The sequence below is a fragment of the Giraffa tippelskirchi genome, chromosome 7 (assembly GCF_054371585.1).
Source record: "Giraffa tippelskirchi isolate mGirTip1 chromosome 7, T2T-mGirTip1v1.2.pri, whole genome shotgun sequence".
Lineage (NCBI taxonomy): Eukaryota > Metazoa > Chordata > Mammalia > Artiodactyla > Giraffidae > Giraffa > Giraffa tippelskirchi.
In genome coordinates this window covers 23,963,092-23,986,532 of record NC_137281.1, presented here as the reverse complement: position 1 = coordinate 23,986,532, position 23,441 = coordinate 23,963,092, and the positions used below count along the sequence as shown (strand labels likewise).

Below are 23,441 nucleotides of genomic sequence, written 5' to 3'. Positions count from 1 at the left end.
AGGAAAAAAAAAAAAAGCCTAGAACCTTGCTACTCAAAGTGTGGCTCACAGAATGGCAGCATCAACATTACATGGATGCTTCCTAGAAATGCAAAATCCTTGACTTCTCCCCATATCTTCTGAATCTAGGTAGCATGGGAGAGCAGAATTTTTTTTAAAGGTCCAGATAGTACATATATCAGCTTTACAGGCCTTATGGCTTTTGTTGTTGACTTTCCAAGTCTACCTGTTGTTGGAGCTCAGAAGCAAGCCATAGATAAGTGTACACAAATAGGTGTGGCCTATGTTCCAACAAACCTTTATTTACAAAAACACGCTGAAGACAAGCTTGGGTCCAGAGGCTGTAGTTTGCCAATCTCTGGCCTAAAAGATCAGCCATCATGGCAGGGACTGAAGTCTCCTGGTTCTCATCTCTCCTTTCAGTTTACAGATGCAGATGGAATATTAGAACAAAAATAATCTGCTGATTCATTTGTTCATTGTTTTCAAAGCGTCCGTGTTGAGCATTCCCTCTTTGGGAGGTGTTTGGACACTGCAGGCATGATGGAAGGGATCTAGGACTTCCTGAGCACGTGGGGGTGTGCTCTCCAGAGGGCACGCCTTCTTCCCGTGTACAGAACTGAGGCTTGTGTGCAGTGCAGTGCAGTGCTGTTTTGTCAAAGACCGGTATGTTTGGCAAGCGGGGCCCTTTGTGCCTGTCTCCCCAGGACACCAGACACCGGCTCAGTCCTGGAGAACAGAAGATCCTCGATTTGTCCAGATCCTGCTGTGCTGTGCTGGCTTGCAGGAGAGCTAACTGGGTCCACCCTAGGTCCTTTGGATCCCCTTTCCTTTGCCAACTCCACAAAGGATGGCAGGCAACAGAGAGGCCTTGCAAAGATAAGCCACACAGAGACGTGTCGCAGGCTGCAGGGTCCCTCTGCGGAGACGCTATTCTCTTCCCTTTGCACCAAATGTCAGCTCAGCGGCCTCTCCACAGCAGCTGATGGCTGTGTGCATTCTTTCATTTTTCTCTAGAGAGCCCTCCTGTCCAGGATGTTTTTTATTTTACATTTGAAAAAGCAGAGGCTCTGCGCAGAACCTGAGTCACCAGCTCTAGGCCCACTGCGGTGGCGCAGCCTCAGAGCTTCGCCTCAGGCTCCCTCAGCCTGGCCCGGGGAGGCGAGCGATCCTTTGTGTAGTCACTCCAGTCACGGTGCTGCTGCCGGATGGCTGGAACCACTGCCCACCTGAGGAGAAGCGAGTTGTTACTTCACTCTGACCACTTACGTGTTGAAAATGCATGGTTTCACATGTGGAGAAAACGACCTACAACCAAGTAGCTGGATCCCCAAACCTCAAAAGAAGAGAAGAAATAAGTCAGTGCAGCCTTCCTCCATCCAGAGGCTGCAGCCACGTGCCCCTCCCCTGTGTTTGTCAGCTTCCCCCTTCATTCTTGGGTCTCAGGCCCTTCCTCCCTTGCTTGGCCTCGTCAGGACAAGAATTCAGCAAGTCCTCAAGATTGCAACAACCTTCTTGCCCCTTTCCACTCCCCATTAGCTGAGCCAAGAATAACAATGAGAGCAAAACATGTGGGCCAGCAGCAGGATTCTCCCAGAGTTTACCCTGGACAGAGCAAGCTCTTGGGTTTGAACCACTACCTCATAGAAAAGATGAAGAGGTCAGTCAGCTCAGGAGCCTTTGGCTAGATGCCATAGCAGGCATGGCATAGATGTTTTCATCAAAAACCAGCCCTTGTTTATTGAACATCTATTAAACCCTCTCCGGAGAGTATGCAGGCTGGCCTCCCTGGTTCCATGGTTACCCCTTGGCCCCTACGGTACCTTTTCCACATAGCAGCCTGAGTGTTCTCTTTAAAGCATGAATCATATCACTGCCTTGCTCAAAACCTCCAAGGGCATCCAGTTGCGCTTAAACCAAAATTCTACCCTTTGCTTGTTTTTCTATTGTATTGTCTTTTTTTGTTGTTGCAGATTGGTAAGAGCTCTTTGTAAATTAGAGATACCAGTCATCTATGATGCAAAATTTCTTCTCAAATCTATTGTTTTGTCTTTAGACTTTGTTGATGGTATATTTTGTCTTATAAAAATTTTACATTTTTATATTTTTTTGTTTTTTTTAATTAATTAATTAATTTATTTTTTTATTAATTTATTTATTTTAGTTGGGGGCTAATTACTTTACAATATTGTAATAGTTTTTGCCATACATTGACATGAATCAGCCATAGTCAAATACGTTCAACTTTTCTTTATGTCTTCTGGGTTTCTTGGCTTGATTAAGATGATGTCCTTCTTAACAGGACTGTAGTCCACCTGGATTTTTCTTTTAAGAGGTTTTCATGGTTTATATTTTATACTTAAGTCTTTACTCCATTGGAAATTATTTTTGTATTTAGTCAGAGACTGTGGGTGGGGGGGGTACTTTAATTTTCCTCTAGACCACTGGCAGTCTGTGGCCCATAGGCCAGCTGATTGTGTTTGTAAATAAAGTTTTAGTGGAATATGATCATGGCCACTCATTTACATATTGTCTGTGGCTGCTCTTGCAATATAATGCAGAACTGTACCCTTGTGGCAAGACTGTAAGACCCACAAAAACCTAAAATGTCTACTAACTGGCTCCTCACAGAAAAAACTTGACCACATCTGCTCTGGATGGCTAATCATTTGTGGCAGCGTGATATGTTAAATAAACCACCCTCTACCCTCCAAAATAAAATTTCCTCTGTCATATGTGAAATTCTAATGGGTCCTACTCTCTTTTCCTGCATTTTTCCATTCTATTCCACTGGTCTCTTGTCTGTCTTTCTGCCAATACCACTTAGATATGATTACTGTGACATTCTATCTGGCAAAGCTGTCCCCTCCTCACAATTCTTATTTTTCATGCTTTTCTTGACTATTCTCATGTGATTACCCTTCCATTAGAATTTAAGATATTTTCATCCATTTCCCCCAAAAATGAAAACTTCATTGGAATTCTAATTAGAATTACATTAAATTTAGATATGTATTTTGGGAAGAATGAATACATTTATAATTTTAAGGCTTTTTATCTAAGAAAATACCCTTCTGTCTTTTCAGTTCTTATTTGGGGTGTTTTAATAAGATTTCATAATTTTATTCATACAGATCTGTATTAGTCAAAGTTTGGTTAGAGACAAAAACCATGCCAGTAATTTGAACATGGAAATTTTATATAAAGTCTTATTAATAGTAAAAGGTGGTTAACTTCTAAAAGGGTTAAAAGACTCTAAGGGATACAGGAATAGCAAACACAGGAAATAGCTACTGTTTCTAGGACTGAAGGCAAGAATGGAATGAAAGGATGGAATAAAGAACTTTAGAGCAGGCAGGACCCCAGAACCCAAGGCTGAAATTCAGACAGCCCTGGAGAGGATGTAACTGCCACAGGAAAAGATAGCCTATGCCTGAGTTACTTTTATGTTAAATGTGTCCCTATGTATTTTCATGTTTAAAAAAAAAAAATTATTGTCATTTTTCCCATTCTCATTTCCAGGTGCTTATTGCTAGTAGAAAGTGAAGCTATTGATTTTTGTATACTTATTTTGACTAAATTGTCTTGTTTATTTGGCTAGCATTTCATTTGGCTAGCATTTCATTAGGGTCTCTTGGATTTTTCCAGGTTATTCAAACATATCACAAAAGAGATAGTTCTATGTGTTTTTCTCAATATTGATACCAATGATTTCCTTTTCTTCCCTCAATTCCTCAGATAATGTAAACTTCAAGACTTTATCTATTCTACCAAGCTTTTAAAAATATTAAATTCCCTCTGTTCTTTATTTTGTCTCCTAGATATGTCCAATTCTGAGAGATGTATATGGATATCTCAAATTCATTTGTTTTAATTATAATCTTTCTATATGTTTAATAGCTTTTTTCCTTATATATTTTGCTATTATGTTGTATGGTGCATACAAGTTTATGGATATTGTATCTCCTTTATTCACTAGGCTTTGTAACTTTATCCTGTCACCCTTCCTTCTGTTCTGTACCTTCAACCTTAAATTCTGCCTTTTCTAACATCAATATTGCTTTATTTGGTTTCTTTTTTGCCTAGCTGCTCTTTACCTATACTTTCCATTTTAAATTTCCTGTCTCAGCTTCACATGGTGGAGACAAATTACTTAGGTCTCGCTTTTGCATTTCTCCAGAAGTTTCCACAGTAACCATGTTTTCAGATTCTGACACCTTTGGTTGTCTCCAGTGGGTCTCAGTAACAGAGGATGCTACTTTCAGTCAGAAGCAAGCACCGCACGGGCACTCTGCTCTTTCCATACTAGCTCCCCCAGAAACAGCACTGAAATTAGTGCCCTACTGAGTGGGCTAAGTGCTTCAGTAGTAGTCCCCAAACAAGATCCCAGCCTTTTGTCCCTTACTGCCCTGAACATGCTTGATTAAATTTTTGCTCATTTTGACCCAACCTCTTGCTTTCTCCGAAGGCAGAAATGACCAGCTGGGTACTTTTCCTTTCTGCTTGTACTAACAATAACTTCCATATCTTGAGTCTGGCTGTGAGGCAGGCACTTTGCATGCTCTGCACACATTATTTTACTTAATCCTCACAATCATCCTAGAGAATATATTACTATTCCTGGTATGCAGATGAAGAGACTTAGGTAGCATGCTTACTTATGGAAATACAGCCTGTAAAGAGCAGGAACAGAATTTGGTATTTATTTTATTTTACTCCACACACTGCTTCTCCTTTCTGTATAGTCTCCCAGTCCGCCCCAGCCTGTGCTGAGACTGGGGCTGTGGGTGATAGAGGCAGAAAGAAAAAACATTCCTGAATGACCCAGTAATGGCTATTTCACCAACTTTACCAGACTGACTCTGAGTGATGCCACCATATCATCTATTAGAGCATAATACCTCTACTCTTCCATGGCTTAGAAATCAGACCTTATCATTAAACATCTGAAAGTTCAGTAAAAAAAAAAAAAAAAAAAAGCTTTCATAAGAAGGTTTGGGGTTATGCAGATATAAGAATATACAAAATCTGATCTCTCCCAACTTGCCTTTGACAGATCTTCCTCCATGAGGTCATGAGAACCACCCACACACTGTGTTCTTGGGTTCATGGTGTAAGAGAACCACCAAGTGTGTGGTTGAAGGGTTCACACATCTGTTTGGGCATGTGCCCCCCCAAAAGGAAATGTTTAAAAAGGTAGATGACACAGAGCACGGGGAAGTGCTTAGAAAGCATCTCACAATGTCAGAGACGGTGTTCTCCCAGGGAAGGATTTACGGGGATAATGCACTTGAGCTAGGCTAAAGGAAAGTAAGAAACAAGTGAAAAGAAGGAAATTGTGTGAAATAAAAGCCAATGCCTGGAGGGGGAGATATGTCACATGGAGAGGGAACAGGGAGCAAATGGAGTTGGTCAAGGATCAGGACACCAGAGTTGGTGTGTAAAGGGTTGTGGTAGAAGTTACTACTTGATGCAGATCATGCTCTGGTGAAAGACTTTGGACCTCATCCTGTGGGTAATGGGAAGCATTTGAAAGTGTTAGAGCAGGGCATGCAGGTGTATCTAGAGACCAGGTTGCCTAGAGATACTGATTTCACAATGCTTGTATTTAGCATGTTGGGGTGGTATGAGAGAGAAAGAGAGCAGTTTAGAAAGTGGTAAAAGAGCAAAAGCAAACACTTCACAAAAGAAAAACTTTAAAGGGCCAATAATCAGTAGGAAAAAGTTGGTCCATTTTATACATTATTAAGTTAACACAAATTAAAACAACTGCAAGGTACCCTTCCTCACCACCCACCAAATGCAGAAAGAACTTAAAGTATGATATTCCATGTTATCAGAGAAACATGTGACTTGACTCTTTCATGTACTGCTATTGGACATATACGGCATTTCAGGAAAGATTTAGAAGTGTCAACCAAGATTTCCCGAAATATTCGAATCCCTTGATCTGTTATCTCCGTATGAATAATTAATGGTAAGGAAATAATGAGTCTGTGTTCCATGTTTTAGATACAACAGTTTCCACTGGAGCACTATTATAAACATAGAAACAAAAAATAGGAGCAACTTAATATTAAGGGTTAGGGCATTAGTTAAATGAATGATAGTCCAGAAATGGTGTATTTGTAGAATGGAATACACTGAAGCTGTTTAAAGTGGTGCCCAGGAATAATGATTAAGATGGAAAGATGGTCATGAGACAAGGTGTTCATCCTTGCCTCTTGGTCTCCAGTAAAGCAAGCATCCAAGCTGTTTCTAGGCTCTGTGTTCTGTTCCACTAGTCCATTTGTCTGTCTCTATGTGGATACCACACTGTCTTAATCACTATGCTGCTGCTGCTAAGTCGCTTCAGTCGTGTCCGACTCTGTGCGACCCCACAGTCGGCAGCCCACCAGGTTCTGCCGTCCCTGAGATTCTCCAGGCAAGAACACTGGAGTGGGTTGCCATTTCCTTCTCCAATGCATGAAAGTGAAAAGTGAAAGTGAAGTCTCTCAGTCGTGTCCGACTCTCAGCGACCCCATGGACTGCAGCCTACCAGGCTCCTCCGTCCATGGGATTTTCCAGGCAAGAGTACTGGAGTGGGGTGCCACTGCCTTCTCCCTTAATCACTACAGGTTTATGGTAAGTCTCGGTCCATGGTAGGTCTGATTTCCCTGACTCTGGCTGCTGTTAAGAATAGATTTGGGCAAAAGGACAAAATTAAAGCAGGGAGACCAACTGGGGCACTGTTGGAATAGTTGAAAGTAAGGTGATAGTGGAAACGTTCCTGAAAACAATGGGATTACTCTACTGCTCTGCAAAGCCCAGGGTATTAAAGGGCACTAGAAAGAACTTATTCCATATGTTGACAGCTTGATAAACTGTCTCAGATTATGGAATGACTCCTCTCATCTCAGACCACTTGCCTAATCATCAAGGAAGAGAAATGAATTGCTGAGCAGAACATTGAACTGAAAGTTGTGGATCCCCTGGGTCCCCACCATGTCTTCTACTTACCTACGTACAGTGCAGTTCGGTTCAGTCGCTTAGTCGTGTCTGGCTCTTTGCAACTCCTTTGACTGCAGCATGCCAGGCTTCCCTGTCCATCACCAACTCCCAGAGCTTACTCAAACTCATGTCCATTGAGTCGGTGATGTCATCCAACCATCTCATCCTCTGTCGACCCCTTCTTCTCATGCCTTCAATCTTTCCCAGCATCGGGGTCTTTTGAAATGAGTCAGTTCTTCGTATCAGGTGGCCAAAGTATTGGAGCTTCAGCTTCAGCATCACCTTGCAATGAATATTCAGGACTGATTTCCTTTAGGATGGACTGGTTGGATCTCCTTGCAGCCCAAGGGATTCTTAAGAGTCTTCTCCAACACCACAGTTCAAAAGCATCAATTCTTTGGTGCTCAGCTTTCTTTATAGTCCAACTCTCACATCCATACATGACTACTGGAAAAACCATAGCTTTGACTAGATGGATCTTATACAGAGGAGGGGCTTATTTCTCCCTCAACTACCACATTCCATCAGTCTCTCAACTGCATTTTCCAGAAAGTGTGAATCACCTCGTATAGTCACTGCCATTATAAACACTGGGAATGAACACTTCCACATTTACTCAAACCAACAGTGAAGGAGACATAACATTGCTACTCACACAACAAACAGTGAGAAATCCCCAGTGGTTGTGTTTTTCAGAAGAAGTAATAAATGGTTCCATGGAAATGAAATGAATTAAAGTTTAACATACAGGTGGTGAAAGTCTTGCTGACATGGCTGAAAAAAATCTATGGAAGAGCTGATTGAGGGTCAGAGAGAGAAAATAGTCAAAGACCTGAAGTAATTTTTAGGATTTTTCTAGAATATTAAAGAGTTAGAAGTCAGTAGTGACCTTTCTTCACACTTGAACTATTCTTAGATTTAAAACTGAACCTCAGTAATTATGATCCATCAACAGCATCAATAACTCATTGGTTTTATACTAAAAAATTATAGCATAAGGTAAAAAGGCAACTGTCTATATCATTAAAAAGAAACTAAATCAACCATAACCTTTTAAAAAGCTACCCATAGTGGAGAAAAGGGAACACAGGGAAGAGGACATGATGAGGTCAGGTGTTTGACTTGTTGGGCTATACCTTCTTTTGTACATTTGGCTTTAGAATTATATAAATGTTTATGTAATTATTAAACAAAAGTAAATTTTAAAAAAGCCATTCTTAAAATCAAAATCAAAATGAAATAAATGAACTCAACTATGTGTCTATAGTTGAAGGACTTGGCTAAATGACTTAAAGTAATTTGATATACATTAGTAAAGTCAAAAAGAACTGCAAAAAAAAAAATGAAGCTTTTTTCAGTAATGTTCTTGTGGATAGAGTAGTGTCATTGTTATTCTGGGACTCTTGGGTGTATAGTGTGGGATAAAGCAGAGTGTTGGTATGAGTGCCATTGACAACCAAGATCTTTAGCGTGTGAAGAAGGAGCTAAAACTGAAAGATCAATAAAGTTAAATTCAGTTCAGTCACTCAGTCATGTCCGACTCTTTGCGACCCCATGAATCACAGCACGCCAGGCCTCCCTGTCCATCACCAGCTCCCAGAGTTTACCCAAACCCATGTCCATCGAGTCGGTGATGCCATCCAACCGTCTCATCCTCTGTCGTTCCCTTCTCCTCCTGCCCCCAATCCTTCCCAGCATTAGGGTCTTTTCCAATGAGTCAACTCTTTGCATGAGGTGGCCAAAGTATTGGAGTTTCAGCTTCAACATCAGTCCTTCCAATGAACACCCAGGACTGATCTCCTTTAGGATGGACTGGTTGGATCTCCTTGCAGTCCAAGGGACTCTCAAGAGTCTTCTCCAACACCACAGTTCAAAAGCATCAATTCTGCGGCGCTCAGCTTTCTTCACCGTCCAACTCTCACATCCATACATGACCACTGGAAAAACCATAGCCTTGACTAGATGGACCTTTGTTGGCAAAGTAATGTCTCTGCTTTTCAATATGCTATCTAGGTTGGTCATAACCTTCCTTCCAAGGAGTAAGCGTCTTTTAATTTCATGGCTGCAATCACCATCAGCAGTGATTTTGGAGCCCCCAAAAATAAAGTCAGCCACTGTTTCCTCTGTTTCCGCATCTATTTCCCATGAAGTGATGGGACCAGATGCCATGATCTTAGTTTTCTGAACGTTGAGCTTTAAGCCAACTTTTTCACTCTCCTCTTTCACTTTCATCAAGAGGCTCTTTAGTTCTTCTTCACTTTCTGCCATAAGGGTGGTGTCATCTGCATATCTAATGTTATTGATATTTCTCCTGACAATCTTGATTCCAGCTTGTGTTTCTTCCAGCCCAGCGTTTCTCATGATGCACTCTGCATATAAGTTAAATAAGCAGGGTGACAATATACAGCCTTGACGTACTCCTTTTCCTATTTGGAACCAGTCTGTTGTTCCATGCCCATTTCTAACTGTTGCTTCCTGACCAGCGTACAGGTTTCTCAAGAGACAGGTCAGATGGTGGTATTCCCATCTCTTTCAGAATTTTCCACAGTTTATTGTGATCCACACAGTCAAAGGCTTTGGCATGGTCAATAAAGCAGAAATTAAAACTTTTTAACTCTGAATTTGAATGGCAAGTATCTGTATGAATTATAACGCATTTTATCCTAAGTATATGTGTATATATATTTTATATAATTAATATGTGTGTATGTGTATGTATATTCATGATTTATAACAAACAAACCACAAATAAAGAAAATCCAAAAATTCAAAGTAGCCAAAGCTGAGTGCCAAAGAATTGATGCTTTCAAACTGTGGTTTGGAGAAGTCTCTTGAGAGTCCCTTGGACTGCAAGGAGATCAAGCCAGTCAATCATGAAGGAAATCAGTCCTGAATATTCATTGGAAGGACTGATGCTGAAGCTAAAGCTCCAATACTTTGGCCACCTCATGTGAAAAACTGACTCATTAGAAAAGACTGATGCTGGGAAAGATTGAAGGCAGGAGGAAAAGGGGATGACAGAGGATGAGATGGTTGGATGACATCACCGACTCAATGGACATGAGTTTGAGTAAGCTCTGGGAGTTGGTAATGGCGTGCTTCAGTCCATGGGGTTGCAAAGAGTCAGACACGACTGAGCCACTGAACTGAACTGAAATGAGGGAAAATTATCTCTATGGAAGTAGTCCAGCCTTAAAAAAAAAAAAAAAAAAAAGATAAAAAGAGAAGGAAGGGAAAATTTGAATGATAGAATCAAATGATCCCCATTTTATCATCCTTAAAGAACTAATGGATCCAGGCAGTGATCATCACTGACTGTTCAGATCAGGTATCAGACACTTCCTGATGGAGACACAAGCCATACCACCTATGAACTAGTGTTTCCAAAGAAGTGAATCAAATGAAGCCTCTCAATCCAGGTGTGAATTTATCAGAGATGAAGGAGACAGCCAACTTGAAGAAGCGCCCACTGGCTAAAGATAACACAATGTATTATCAAAAGTAATAATAACCACAATGAATTTCACTACTATGTGAATACAATATAAACACCACCATGAGAAGGCAATTAGCAAAAGCTAGACTGTTTGAAACTCGACCACAGGACCCAGTTTCTTTAACAACAATAAAAGAAAGCTTCCAAGGACAAAGAGATTGAAATGGGAACCTCCCGATTAAAGAGACTTGAGGAACCTATCAGCCAGTCACATGATATGGGCTTCTGGGATCCCCATTCACACTTTTAAGAGGACAGCGAGGGAGATTTGAACCCTGACTAGGTGTTTGGAGATGTTAAGAAAATATTTTCAGGTGTGATAATGGCATTATGGTCAAAGTTTTAAAATATCTCTTTATCTTTTAGAGATGCATACTGAACTCATTACAGATAAAATACTGTGTCTGAGATTTGCTTCAAAATGACAGGATGGGGAAAAATGGGGGTGACCAGAAACAAAATTAAACACTGGTTAATCATTGTTGAGGCTAAGCGAGAGATAACATTGGAAGTTTTTCTTTTTCATAGCAAAAAGTTTTTTAAAAGATATAATGTCATGTTTTACATGATATATATATAATTCAAAACATCTCTTTTTTTAAGAATAGCCCACCCACGCCACCCTCCCCCCCCATGCCTCCTATTTTGCCCTGTCATGAGGTCCTTTATCTTCTCCATTACTGATTTCCTTGCTTCTATTGGCAATGGTGATTCTGACAGAGCAGCAGAAGGGCTGGAGGGTCTGGGAACCTGCTTTATCCTGGCTTACTGTGTGCATGCTGCATCCCCTTCCTGGTTCATCCCAAGAGTCCATGTACTACACAGCTTTGATTTTGCAGATCCTGTCAATCTCGTGCAGTAATATAGTGTAGAGTTTATTTCAGCTGCATAACTTCTTTCAATAGCTTTGTAAGTCATTGTAGTCCAAAGTTTACACAATCATTAATAGATGGAAGGGTTGTGCTTAAAGTTTTCAGTTACTCTGTGTTGTATTGTATAGGGAAATCGTATATTGTAGTAATGACAGAGATGGGAGTTTGTGAAGCTGTCTTTGTAAATTTCTAGACCAAAGAATTATTCAGAGGCATGGCCTGAGGCATTGAAGGAGAATGTCATCATGCTCTGCTTCATTTTGTTCTTTGAACACAGATAGTCTTGTGCACCCGTCCTTAGCAGAACCCATACTTTTTGCTTTAGTTTTGTCATCAGCTCTGGACTGGTAGTGGCTTGATTTTCTAGCTAATAAGAACTTCCCAGAGAGGTAAAAAGGACAGAACCCCATGTTGTTTCCACATCCTGGTCCCCTAAGACTCTTGGGTCCCCCCGTGGGGGAATCTCTCTTGGACAGGATAGTATTAACAGGACCATGCCAAGCAGGGACCTCTATGGTCACTGGTAGGGGGAGGACAAGTGGAGTGTGTTGGACTCTGTTTATCTAATTCATCTCACCCATAATTCCTGCCCAGAGAGCTATGCTTCATGAAAGACAAGATAGCTTAAGCCAAGGGGCCACGGAATGAATAGCCCCCCAACTGGTGAGAAATTGAAGCTGAGAAGCTATCTGACAATTTCCATCTCTTAAATTAAAGAAAATGGATCCAGAGATCCATTTCCATTTTGGAAACCTTCCAGTTCCACAAATATAAGTCCCCAGGCCCAAGTGTCTCTAATTCTTCACACCAGAAAACTTAGAAGCCTCAGGACAGGCGGCAACTACAAGTCTGTCTCTGGATGCTCAAGTCATTAAACTCTGTGAAAGCAATTTGACAGCGTCTGGGACGTGTTTTGTCATTAGGGGTGGGATTGGCACTGTTGTTTATTTTAGCCGGGAAGAGGTGTGTGTGAAGGTGTCTGCATGTGAGGGTGTATATTTCAGATGTAGGTGTCACTGAGTTTGTGTGTGTTAGAGATGGGTGTGAATTTTTCAAGAGTTTCATTACTATTTTTGTTTTGTGTTGTTCCTACTGAAGAAACACCCCTGAGTTTGATTCCTCTGGAAATTTTGTGCTACTCTCCCATGTGACGAGAATCACCCAAAACACTATTCTTCCTCTGAATCATTTTGACCAGATCATTCTGAGCAACCCGAATTTTACATTCACTTTTCCTTCTACCTAAAGGAACAAGTTGTCATTCTAATTAAATAACAACTTTATTTCATAATGCCAAGAAATAAAAATCTCTGAATTACTTTCACTAACTTCCCATTTAAATAAAGTCTTGCAAATAATTATTTGAACATAAATTATTTACCCATCAATTCTTTATTTGAATTTGGACGAATTCAAATATGTTTTCTGGCAAATGCTTCATGATAAGTGACTTGGTTAATTAGAAGTAAGTGTTATTCTCATAATTTCTAACATATAATAAGCAGCATCCAGTCATTTCTGTTTCATGTGTTCTTTTTAAGCCCTTCATCTCTCTTTTAAAAAAATCGTGTTTAATAGATCACAGACATGATCTTTTAAACTGTTTTCAGTAGTTATGCAAAATCTTCACAAAAGTACCGGTGGGTAGGCTACAGGGACTTCTCGACTTTAATCAGCCCCGAGAGTAGGCAGGATTTAGAAGTCATTTCTCAACTCAGGATCACCTGCAGAAAATGAAAAAGTCCCAGGGAAGACTGCTGAGTATAAAATGCCATTGTGTACATAGACTTTTATGGACTCTGAAAAGCCCTTTGACTTCTTGGAAATAGAAGCTATGTTGGAAGTGGAAAGACTAGAAAAATTTGTGTGACATGTGCATGTGAACGTGGCACTGATGTTTAGGCTTGAAAAAGAGTGAAGAGGTCCAGGAAGGGGGCTCATAGCCACTGAAAATCTTAACTGCTCGCCCAGAGGGGCTGGGCTGAGACCTTGAATGGGAGGGAAAGGGCATGAAGATCAGTGAGAGAGACTTTGAACTGTTTGCCAGTGACATGGACTTCAGAGTCCCAAACCAGGCAGTAATAATCCCAGAACTGGAGCCAGGTATGGGAAATGGGCTCAGTGTGAGGATGGAGAAACCATATTTAAAGGAAGCATGATAAAGGATAACTACTGTTCAGGAGGAGCCGTGGGCCTCACTAGTGCCTGCACAGCAAACCAAGACGAGCAGTGTAGGGTTGCAGAAAACTGCACTGATTTCTGCGGGCAGTTGGCACTTCTCATTATGTGACCGTAGGCAACTCATTTATCTCCTCTGGTCTTCCGTTTCTTCACCTATAAAGTTGGGAGTTGAAATGGCTGACTTGAAGGACCCTTACAGATGTAACATCCTTCAGTTCAACAATGGTCTCTAAGAGGGAAAAGCTTGGCTTTCCAAAAAGATTTCAGTACATAGAGCATTATCCCGAAGACATTTCTTCGTCTTTTCAGTCCTAGGCATCTTGCAGCTCTGGGTAGCCAGCTACCCATGCACCCACCGTTGACTGTCCAGAAAATAGAGAGGAACCCATTAAGTCTGAGGTGGCTGGACAAGGAGAAAGAGAGTGACACTTAGACTTCGCTGTGGCTGGTGAAGCACAGATAGTTTGAGTTTCAGAGCAGTCAATACCAGGAGAAAAGAAGCCATCGGTCTGCATCACAGCCAAAGATGGCCCCTGAACTGGACCAGGGTGATATGCTATGTTGGACCAAGGCTGCCCTGGGTGGAAGCTTCTCCTAGGCACCTCTGATTTCATGGTAATCACACTGATAGACCCAGTATAGATATATTTGTGGGGGGAACTATAGCCAGGAAATTTGAGTTGAGCCTGCATCATATTAAGGGGTTAGCATGTGGCTTTTACCAGACACCAAGTAACCACTCCAGGTGCCTGTAACCTTCCTCTTTATGTTCATGTACTACCCAATTAACACCCTGTTAATGGCTGCATGCATGCACCAGCTTTGCCTTGTCACAACGACCCTACAGCTCTTAGCTATCCCCAACCTGCCTGCCCTTCTAACAGAAGCTTAAGTAATACTCCCGCTAGAGCCGAACCCTGTCCGTTGAAGAAATAGCAGATGGCTCTGATGAGAAGATGTGTGGGACTTGTCAAATGCAGCCATTCTGTCGTTCCCCAAAACAGACACCCAGGTGAGCATGCAGCTGAGTTGCAGTGACATGTGCCAGGTGGCATGAAAGCTATCACCACACAGTCAGTCTTCTGCCTGGATTTGAAGGATTATTTTCAAAGAAATGTTGCCATTGCTTATCTGTTCTCTCTGGCGCTGGTCTTTTCTGGTTATGTGGCAACCAGAAGCTGGAAGGTTCAGAGGGGGGAGCTCAGTGTGAAAACTTTGGCCTTGAAGTTACAGTTTCAAGTGAGGAATAATTCCTTGCCTGGTGGCATAAAAGGAATCTTTTGTGTGTCTTAGAGCCATATCACTGACAGACTGACCAAGTGATATATTGAAACGATTTCACAGGGTGAGTTTCGAGCGTCTGGAGTTTCAACTGTGCCGTGACTGTAATCTTAAAACCAAGTAAGGAACATTCAAATCTAAGTAATTAAGCTGAATGTTTCTGTACTCAGTAACGTCTTTTGCTTGGTAGTGCATTGCTGCTTGATCCTGGCTGTGCTTCTGCATCGCCTGGAGCTTGTTCATAATACACATGCACAGACCAGAGCTCCTGGGTCTGAATCTTCAAGAACAGCTAGCATTTGCATTTTTAACAGGTTCACAGGCAGTGCTGCTGCACGTTCAGTATTGAGAACTACCGGCAAGGTGCTTTGTGATTATGCTAGGAAACTTCACGCATCATCTCGTTTGGTTCTCCCTATAACCTGTGAGACAAGAATGGTCTCCATTTTATTGCTGAGAAATTAGAGAGAGAGTTGAAAATTTCCAGTGCTTTGCCCAAGGCCATAGAGGTGATAAGTAGCTGAGGCAGCCTGGCTTCCTGTCCCTCGTACTGGCTTCACGAGATGTGACTGGCAGAGGAACATAGGATCTGGTGCTTAGGAATCCCCTGCTTGGTTGAAAGCTCTGCTGTTGCCATCTTAAATTTCTTAAGCGTACCACATTTTTATTCTGCACTGGGCCATGCAAACCATATAGCCAGTCCTGCTGCATAGACCATTATTGCTTCAATAAAGTTGTTTCAACGGTACTAAATCCATGCTGGGGAGTAGGAAGTGCTTTGAAAGTGAACCACAGCTCTGGAGTCCTTAGCTCAGGTGTGCCGGGGTGAGCACCTAGGAGAGAATAATACCTATGTATTATAGTTCTTCCATTTGCTGAGCACTGTGTTATGAGCTTTTCATAAATTGTTTCACTTAATCCTCACAACAGCCTAGTGTAATTATTGTTACCATCTTATAAATGAGGAAACCGAGGCACAAAGAAGTTAAATATAAAAACGGAGGTCATGTAAAATAGGATTATATATGTCTATGATGATGGTAGATTCTGGACTCAAATCTTAGCTCTGCCATTTGTCAGCTGTGTGACCTTCAGCAAGTTACTTGACATTTCTGAATTTCAATTTCTCAATCCATAAAATGGGGGTGATAATAATTACTTCAGAGAATTGCTTTCGGCATTAAATGAATTAATATGGACAAAGTGCCCAAGACATAATAGGTACTCAATGAATGTTGGGGCCTTTAACAACCTTTGCACTCAAGAATATTATTCGTTAGATACCGAAATAGGTATTTAAATGGTACCTTACTTAAGGATCTGAAGTGTTTTCACAGCACTGGATAATGTAGTCAAGGTGCAATTAGCCATACATTATAATATTTTTAAGTGATTCAAGTGACACTTCTTATGTCTAAGTGTAATCTTTCCCACTTTAGCATTTATCATAGTTTAATAACTGCTGAATGCTGTTGAATTAAAATACTATTCTGTCTGGGGACACTTTGACCCTTAGTGTGGTAAAGCTTGTCCCAAGCTCAGCTCAAGCCTCGAAAAAAAACTCACCAGAGCAACTGACTGACACGCTCTTTGGAGACAAGAAAAGACCATCAGTAAAACGGAGATGCCCTGACCCTTGGGAGAAGCCAGACCACTTCATGCCCACATGAGGGAAAGGCCTAGGTTAGGGGCTTACTCACAGTAAGGATATCTCTATAACATTTTACAGGGGTTTTTTGTTTGTTTGCATTTTTTTCCGTATCTCATAGGCTTATTTGATCCACCTAACAACCTGTGCAGTAGAAAGGGGATGTGGCATTAAGACCTTTAATTATCTTCTCCATGTATATCCACCAGCGTATACCAACTCTATGCCTATTTTTGGTGCTATACCTAACACAGAGTTCTCATGCAACCTACAGAATGAGTAGCGCTCCCATTTTACAGATGAGGAAAGTGAGGCTCGGTGGATAAAGCTAATTTGCTTGGTGATGGAGGATTCAAACTCAGGATGGGCTGGCCTTATGCCCCTTTCATCCTTTTCACTCCCCCAGTTCTTCATGCTCTTCACTGAGTAGGAGGGGGCATAAGGAAGGTGGTCAGTAAATACTTAGTGAATAAAGGAATGTGAGCAGCGTCAGAGGAACACCAGAATGTTTTATTGACCTTATTTACTGGTGTGGGCACATGACCCCATCAAATGTACTATTGTTTTGAATTATATAAAAGCTGTAAAACATTTGTTTTTCTAAGCAGCCATTTTTCTTCTCTTTATTGCACATTGTTCTTCCTCCTTCACACCATGAAATGCACCAGCTTGATTTAAGGGGCATGTGGTCTTCTGGGGAGGTCGCCATCTTGGTTCAGCAGCCTCATGGGATCCCTTTCTGTCTTGTGTATCTCAGACTTGGCTCCAAAGCCATGGATTTTGATTTTCCCAGTAACCATTCGTTGGGGAGGGATCTGGTATTTTGTAAAGCCATACAAGTTCACCTGGAAAAAAAATCTTTGTTATAAGAGTTCCCTAATGGGCCCCTTGAAACCTGGGAGGCTGGATTAAAATTGTTCACTGGGTGAGAGAGAAAGTGTGTGCAGATGTGTGAACACACAGTCATTCTCAGTATTGGACCCAGCAGAGGGAAGGCATGGGTCCCACAGGCTAATCAGCCATGATGTGAGTTCCCAAACTAGGTCCTCAGAATGTTGAGTGATATTAGACAAGAACCCTTTTCAGCTACCTCAGAGAACTTTAGAATCCCAACTGATACAGAAGATACTTTGTGACACAGTGATTTGAACTGTACTCTGTGGTCCTGACATGATCGTAGAGCCCTCTGAGATATCTTGGAGCCTTCACCTCACCCCAGAAAAGAATTCACACCTTGGTAGACACACACACACACACACAATTTTGTAAGTGATATCAAGTATTTGTGAAATCTGTGGATTGTCCTTTAGAAGCACTGCCCCATAGAATTTGTTTCCTGTCTCAAAACAGTCTCCACCACCAGCCTCTTTCTCTTTCCATCCATCTCTTTCTGTCACTTATTCTACTTAGGAGTCAAAATAGGGTAGGATTTTATTTTTTGTAGTCTTTTTTTTCCTCACGGTGTTATATCATAAGCTCTTTTCCATGTTGCTGCAAATTCTTCATAATGATCATTTTTAATGGCTGCAAAATATCCTATCCAGTAGTTATCTCAGGTTATTCTCAAGCATCCTTGACTGGATGCTTGCCCCTATTCCATCTTGCCATTACTGGTTCTTCCCTTTTACCTCTTGTACCTTTTGTCTCCCATTATATGGAGCATGCCCAGGTCCACTTCACCTAGATAAATCACTCTTGCCACCATAAATTTGCATGTGCTAATGCAAATTTAGCACTCTTTGCCTGGAATATTCTTTCTTCCCATCTACGCCTGGGAATTTCCTCTAAGCATTAGACTGAGAAAAGACATTGCTTCACAAGATGACTCCAGGGTATGAAAGAGGAGAATGTGAATTTCCATGAGGACTGCACATTCCCATAGCAGGGGGCCAGAGGGCTGATATGGCTCTGCGCCATGTTTAGGGATTTTGGTCTCTGTAGAGGTGGAGACATTGGGAGTCTTGGTAAGTTCCTGAAGCAGAACAGTGCTCTGAAAAGACAACGGTGTTTAGATTTGGGATGACATGGTATCAGGTCTCAGCTCTGCCGTTTACTAACTCAGTGATCCTACATGTGTTGCCAAACACTAGTTTCTTTGTCTCTAAAAGGATTAATGGGATGTTATTTGGCCTGGTGCAGAGCCCCATAGCTAGTGTCTTATAAATGGTTTCTCTCCTCTCTCACAAGCCTTCGTACCCCAGCAATGTTTAGCATCATGCTTGGCTCAGAGTAAACACTCAATAAATATTTGTTGAATGAATAAGCATTGACCAATAGCTACAAGGTGTGGGCACCAGCCCTCATCTGCATCCTTGCTCCTCGCATCCTGGGCAGATGAACAGGCAGCGGCTGCTGCAGCCCAGGGCAATCTCGATGTGAAGCAGAAAAGTCCGCAACTGGGGCTACACACACAGCCCAGCAGCAGCTGTCTCCAGAGAAGGTGGTGGCACTGTGCCAAGTACCCGCGGCCTCTCCACAGAGGCGTGATGATAATTACGATCCCTCATGTTCCTTCTGGAGAGTGCCTCTCTCCTCTGAACATGTGGCACTTCACAGACACCATCACAGGAATCGTTGCCACATGCCTGTGAGGGGAGGAAGGCACCCGCACGCTTGCTGCATGCCCTGTGGGCACACAGCAAAGGAGGGATGATAGTGAGAAAGGATGGGGAGGTGGAGGAGATGCACATCCTTATTCTACAGGTGGAAAGACAGCAGAGGCAGCTTTCAGTAGCTCCCTCACCATCAGTGGGGCTTCAGGAATGACCTGGGATCTCTTATTGGTCTGGACATATCTGGGCATTTCTGAGGGCCTGGGTCAGGCTCAGCTATCTTGGCTGGGGCTCATGCATATATCTGCAGTCCCAAGTTCTAGGCTTTGTGTGTGAGACTCTGTGAATTAAAAAAAACACCCACCCACTGGCAACTGCGAGATGGAGGGAAGAGGGAGATAAAACTTCACAGACCCAGAGTGCTCACAGGTTAGCAGTTCATGTCCATAAATGCCTTCAAACTCAGTCCCAAGTCGTTAAAACCACACAGAAAAAGAATGTCTTCCAATGCACCAGCCCAAGGCGGGATGATGTTTTGCTACCTCTGGAGCTCACCACCTGTGCCCCACCCAGACTAGACCATCCTCCTCTGAGATGCTCCCTCTGCTTTTCCTTTGTGGCACTTGGCTAATTTGTCATTTTTTGTTTATTAGCATAATTATGCATATGATTATACCTAGAGCCTCCTTGACCAGACTGGAAGCTCATTGAGTTTAAAGAGTACTTTTGTCTATTTCATCTTATATGTGCCCACTTCCACTCAATAAATACTTGTCGAATGGATGAATAGTTTGTATTATTTAAATGAATAGGAAAAAAATAAGCCCAAAAGAAATGAAGGTGCCAGGATCAGATGGGATATATTTTTTTATGCATGTATCTACCCATAGCCCTATTTGTGATTTCTGCCTACATGTATAAAATGAAATTAGTTATTCTCTGTGTTATACAGAATTAATGGTACACACTTCTATGGCTCTGTGAGGCCAGGGTTGCTATCTGTCCTGTTTACCCATTCTATCGTAGGGGCTAGCACAGTATATAGCACAAATTATGTTCCAAATAAATTTTGTTGAAGACTCAGTGCAAGAAGCCTGCAAATGCTTTAAAATTCATCCATCCATGCCCCATTAAGAACATTGGATAATTAAGACATAGCCTAATTGAGTTTTTTCTTTTTATTTATTTATCTTATATTTATCATTATCTGCTGTCTCATTTAGAAAAAAAAAAAAAACAAAAAACTTTTTTCAGGTGCCAGAAAAGTAAGTCTATTTCACACTACTCTTTTACTCAACAAATACTCATTAAATGCCTACTCTGTGCTACACACAGGAGTAGACAATGAAGATATAATGGGAGAAAAGGCAGTTTACTGTGTCTGTCTTCATAGATGTTAAAGTATTGAAAACTTGTTGGTTAAGCAAGTCAGTAGAACTTGGAGCAGTGTTTAAGCTATGTAACCATTGCTTTTGCTGCATAACAAGCCACCTCAGAACTTTGTATTTTGAAACAACCACCATTTACTTAATTCATGACTCTGTAGGTCAGTACTTTGATTTGGGCTCCTCTGGGCAATACTATTGACCTGGTCAGGCTCAGCTGATCTTAGCTGGGACTCATCTGAATGTCCACAGTGAGCTGCTAGATTGGCGAGGGGCTGACTGAGAGTCAGCTGCAGAGCCTTGGTTCTATTCCACGTGGCCTCGTCCTCTGGAAGGCTGGCTGAGACTTGGTCACACGGAAGTCTCAGGATTCTAAGAACTTGAGAGGATAGGCTGCAAGGTCTCCTAAAGTCTAACCACCAGAACTCACACAGTGTTACTTCTCCTGCATTCTGTTTGTCCAAGAAAGGCACGATGCAGCCCAGGTCCAACTGCTAGGGAAATAGACTCAACCTCTTGATGGAGTGAGTTATAAAGTATCATGATCATTTTTTATACCTACCACAACATATGATTTATTTTGTGTAAAAAACACGTAGCATAATAACCATTTAAAATGTACAGTTCAGTAGTGTTAAATACATTATAGTGTTGTGTAACCATAGCCACCAACCATCTCCAGAACTTTTTTATCTTGTAAAACTGAAACTATACCCATTAAACAATAACTCCCCTTTCATCCCCCCACCCACCACCAAGTCCATGTCAACCATCATTCTACTTTCTGTCTCTATATCCTTTTTAAGTTAGTTTTATAAGTGGAATCATACTGTGTTTGTCTTGTTTTGTGACTCACTTGCTTCATTTAGCATAATGTCTGGTTCATCCATATTGTAGCATGTGTCAGAATTTCCTTCCTTTTAAAGACTGAATACTATTCCATTGCATGTATATGCTACATTTTACTTATCCATCATTGATGGACACTTGGGTTGCTCCCACATTTTAGCTGTTGTGAATAATGTCGCTCTGAGTGTGGGTATACTAATGTCCCTTTGAGTTCCTGCTTTCAGTTCTTTTGGATCACCACAACATATTTATCCAACATGTTTAAGTCTTTTTATATTACTTCAGTAGTTCTCACTTGTATATAAACTAAGCATGATACTTAAAGAGATACAGAGCTGCGAGGAATTTTATTTGACAACGCTTTGTTAACTGTTTTAGATTCCTTCATTCCAAGAGCCTGTCTGCCTTCCCTCTCAGCTCACAGTAGGGTGATGCTAGTGTTCATTTTTACCTCCAGGAGCCAAAGACAGCTTCATTACTGTAAACTCATGTGAACAGTGTCACTATGGCTGGTGGTCAAGGGCTCTATTTGTCCTGCAAAATCTTGCATCAAGCTGCACACCCAGGTCATATTCCAGGTACTGACATATTAGATGAATTCATCCATGATTCTGGATGCTTCTCTATGATTCACTTGTAAAATATTCAATAATCCCTCAGAATACTCTGTCAAGTGTACCCTCTGTCTGGTGAGGCCTAACACCCAATAGATACTCCTTCTGTAAATTGGATGCACCAGGCCCCTTGAACTGGTGCCAAGGTGTGAATTACATAGAGCCGCTTTTGACTGTTCCTCTGGCCTCCTGACTCTGTGCCTGGGCCTTCCCACAGCCAACCAGGCAGCATACCTGACCTCAGCTGCTCAAGGATGGGGAGATTCCAAAGTAGGTAACAGTAGGGTACTGCAGTAGTTCCTGCATCCTGTTTGCAAACTGGCAAAACACAGAGCCCTCCTATCTGAGCTTCTGCTGATGCCACTCCTAGGATGCAGATCTTCCTTAGGTAGGGAGTATGGTAGGAACAAAGATTTGGGGAAGCCAGAAAGACAAGGTAGAAATTCACACCATTTTGGCTGCCATACTTCTCCCAAATCATGTTGGAATAAGTTGTTTGCAAGGAATTTCCTCTCCATGAGGATATGGAAAATGGAAGATTTCCAGCTTTGATGAGCTTTCCCAGATCTCACACTCAAAATTCTAAAACTACCCACCTTTCCTCATTTGTTCTTGTGCTTGACTTGGCTTTTCAGTTGTCTCTTCCTTTCTCTTCTTCCCTCCCTCATCTAGCTTTTTGTTTATTGGGGGGATTTTTAATGAGGGGGTGTGGTTAGGGGCTCATCATCCTCCATTACTTTCTTTTGCATTATTTCATGAACTGTTTCACCAGGGAAATAGAGAAACTAATTCCAGGAGCTTACAAAGATTTAGTAAAAAGGGGACATCTTAGGATTCTTAGTCCACCACCAAAATATATAGCACTCAGTTATTCAGCATTTATTTAGCACCTATACACCGGACACTGCTGTACATACCTTAAGGCCGTATTCTCGGGATTTAACAGTGCCAGCTCTGGACGTAGCCTACCTGGCTTCAGTTGTCAGCTCCACACAGTATAACCTTCACGAAGCTTCTGTGCCTCCATTTCCTCATTGTGGTTGTGAGGGTTAAATTCATTAGCTCAAGTAAGATTATTGTTGTTGTTCTTCTTCATCATCATTTGTATATTGCTTAATCCTCCCAACAACCTCCTGCTGTAGATGTCCCCTATCTCATTGTACCTATCAGGAAGCCAAGGCACAGAGAAGTTGAGTAACTTACCCAAAGTCACACAGCTAAGAACTGGCAAACGCAGGATTTAAACCGACATCTGTCTGACTTCAAAGCTATGCACTCAATCGCTACTTGATATCTTACTCATGTTTATAGCCCCTCAAACAAGGTAGGTTCTGGTGCGTGATCCTTATTTAGTTTTCTACCAATAGTTGTTTGATCATTAAAAGAAAAAATCCCATATAACAAGACCTGCCCCATGATCAATACCCATCCACACTGAATCTTTAATGCTCTGTCTTATCAAATTAGCAGCTTCCACCACAACTCAGGGCAGAAATCAATGTTCTCTTGACCTTAAACATGCACCAACTTGCAAGCACTCATGCCTCAGGGCTTCGGTGCTTATGGGTGAGGG

General features: G+C 41.7%; 1 long non-coding RNA gene across 1 annotated transcript in view; it reads left to right on the top strand.

Moving 5' to 3' along the window:
• The window catches only part of LOC145514583 (uncharacterized), a 619,877-nt gene that overhangs the window by 498,004 nt on the left and 98,432 nt on the right, over positions 1-23,441 (top strand). The window lies entirely within an intron of this gene.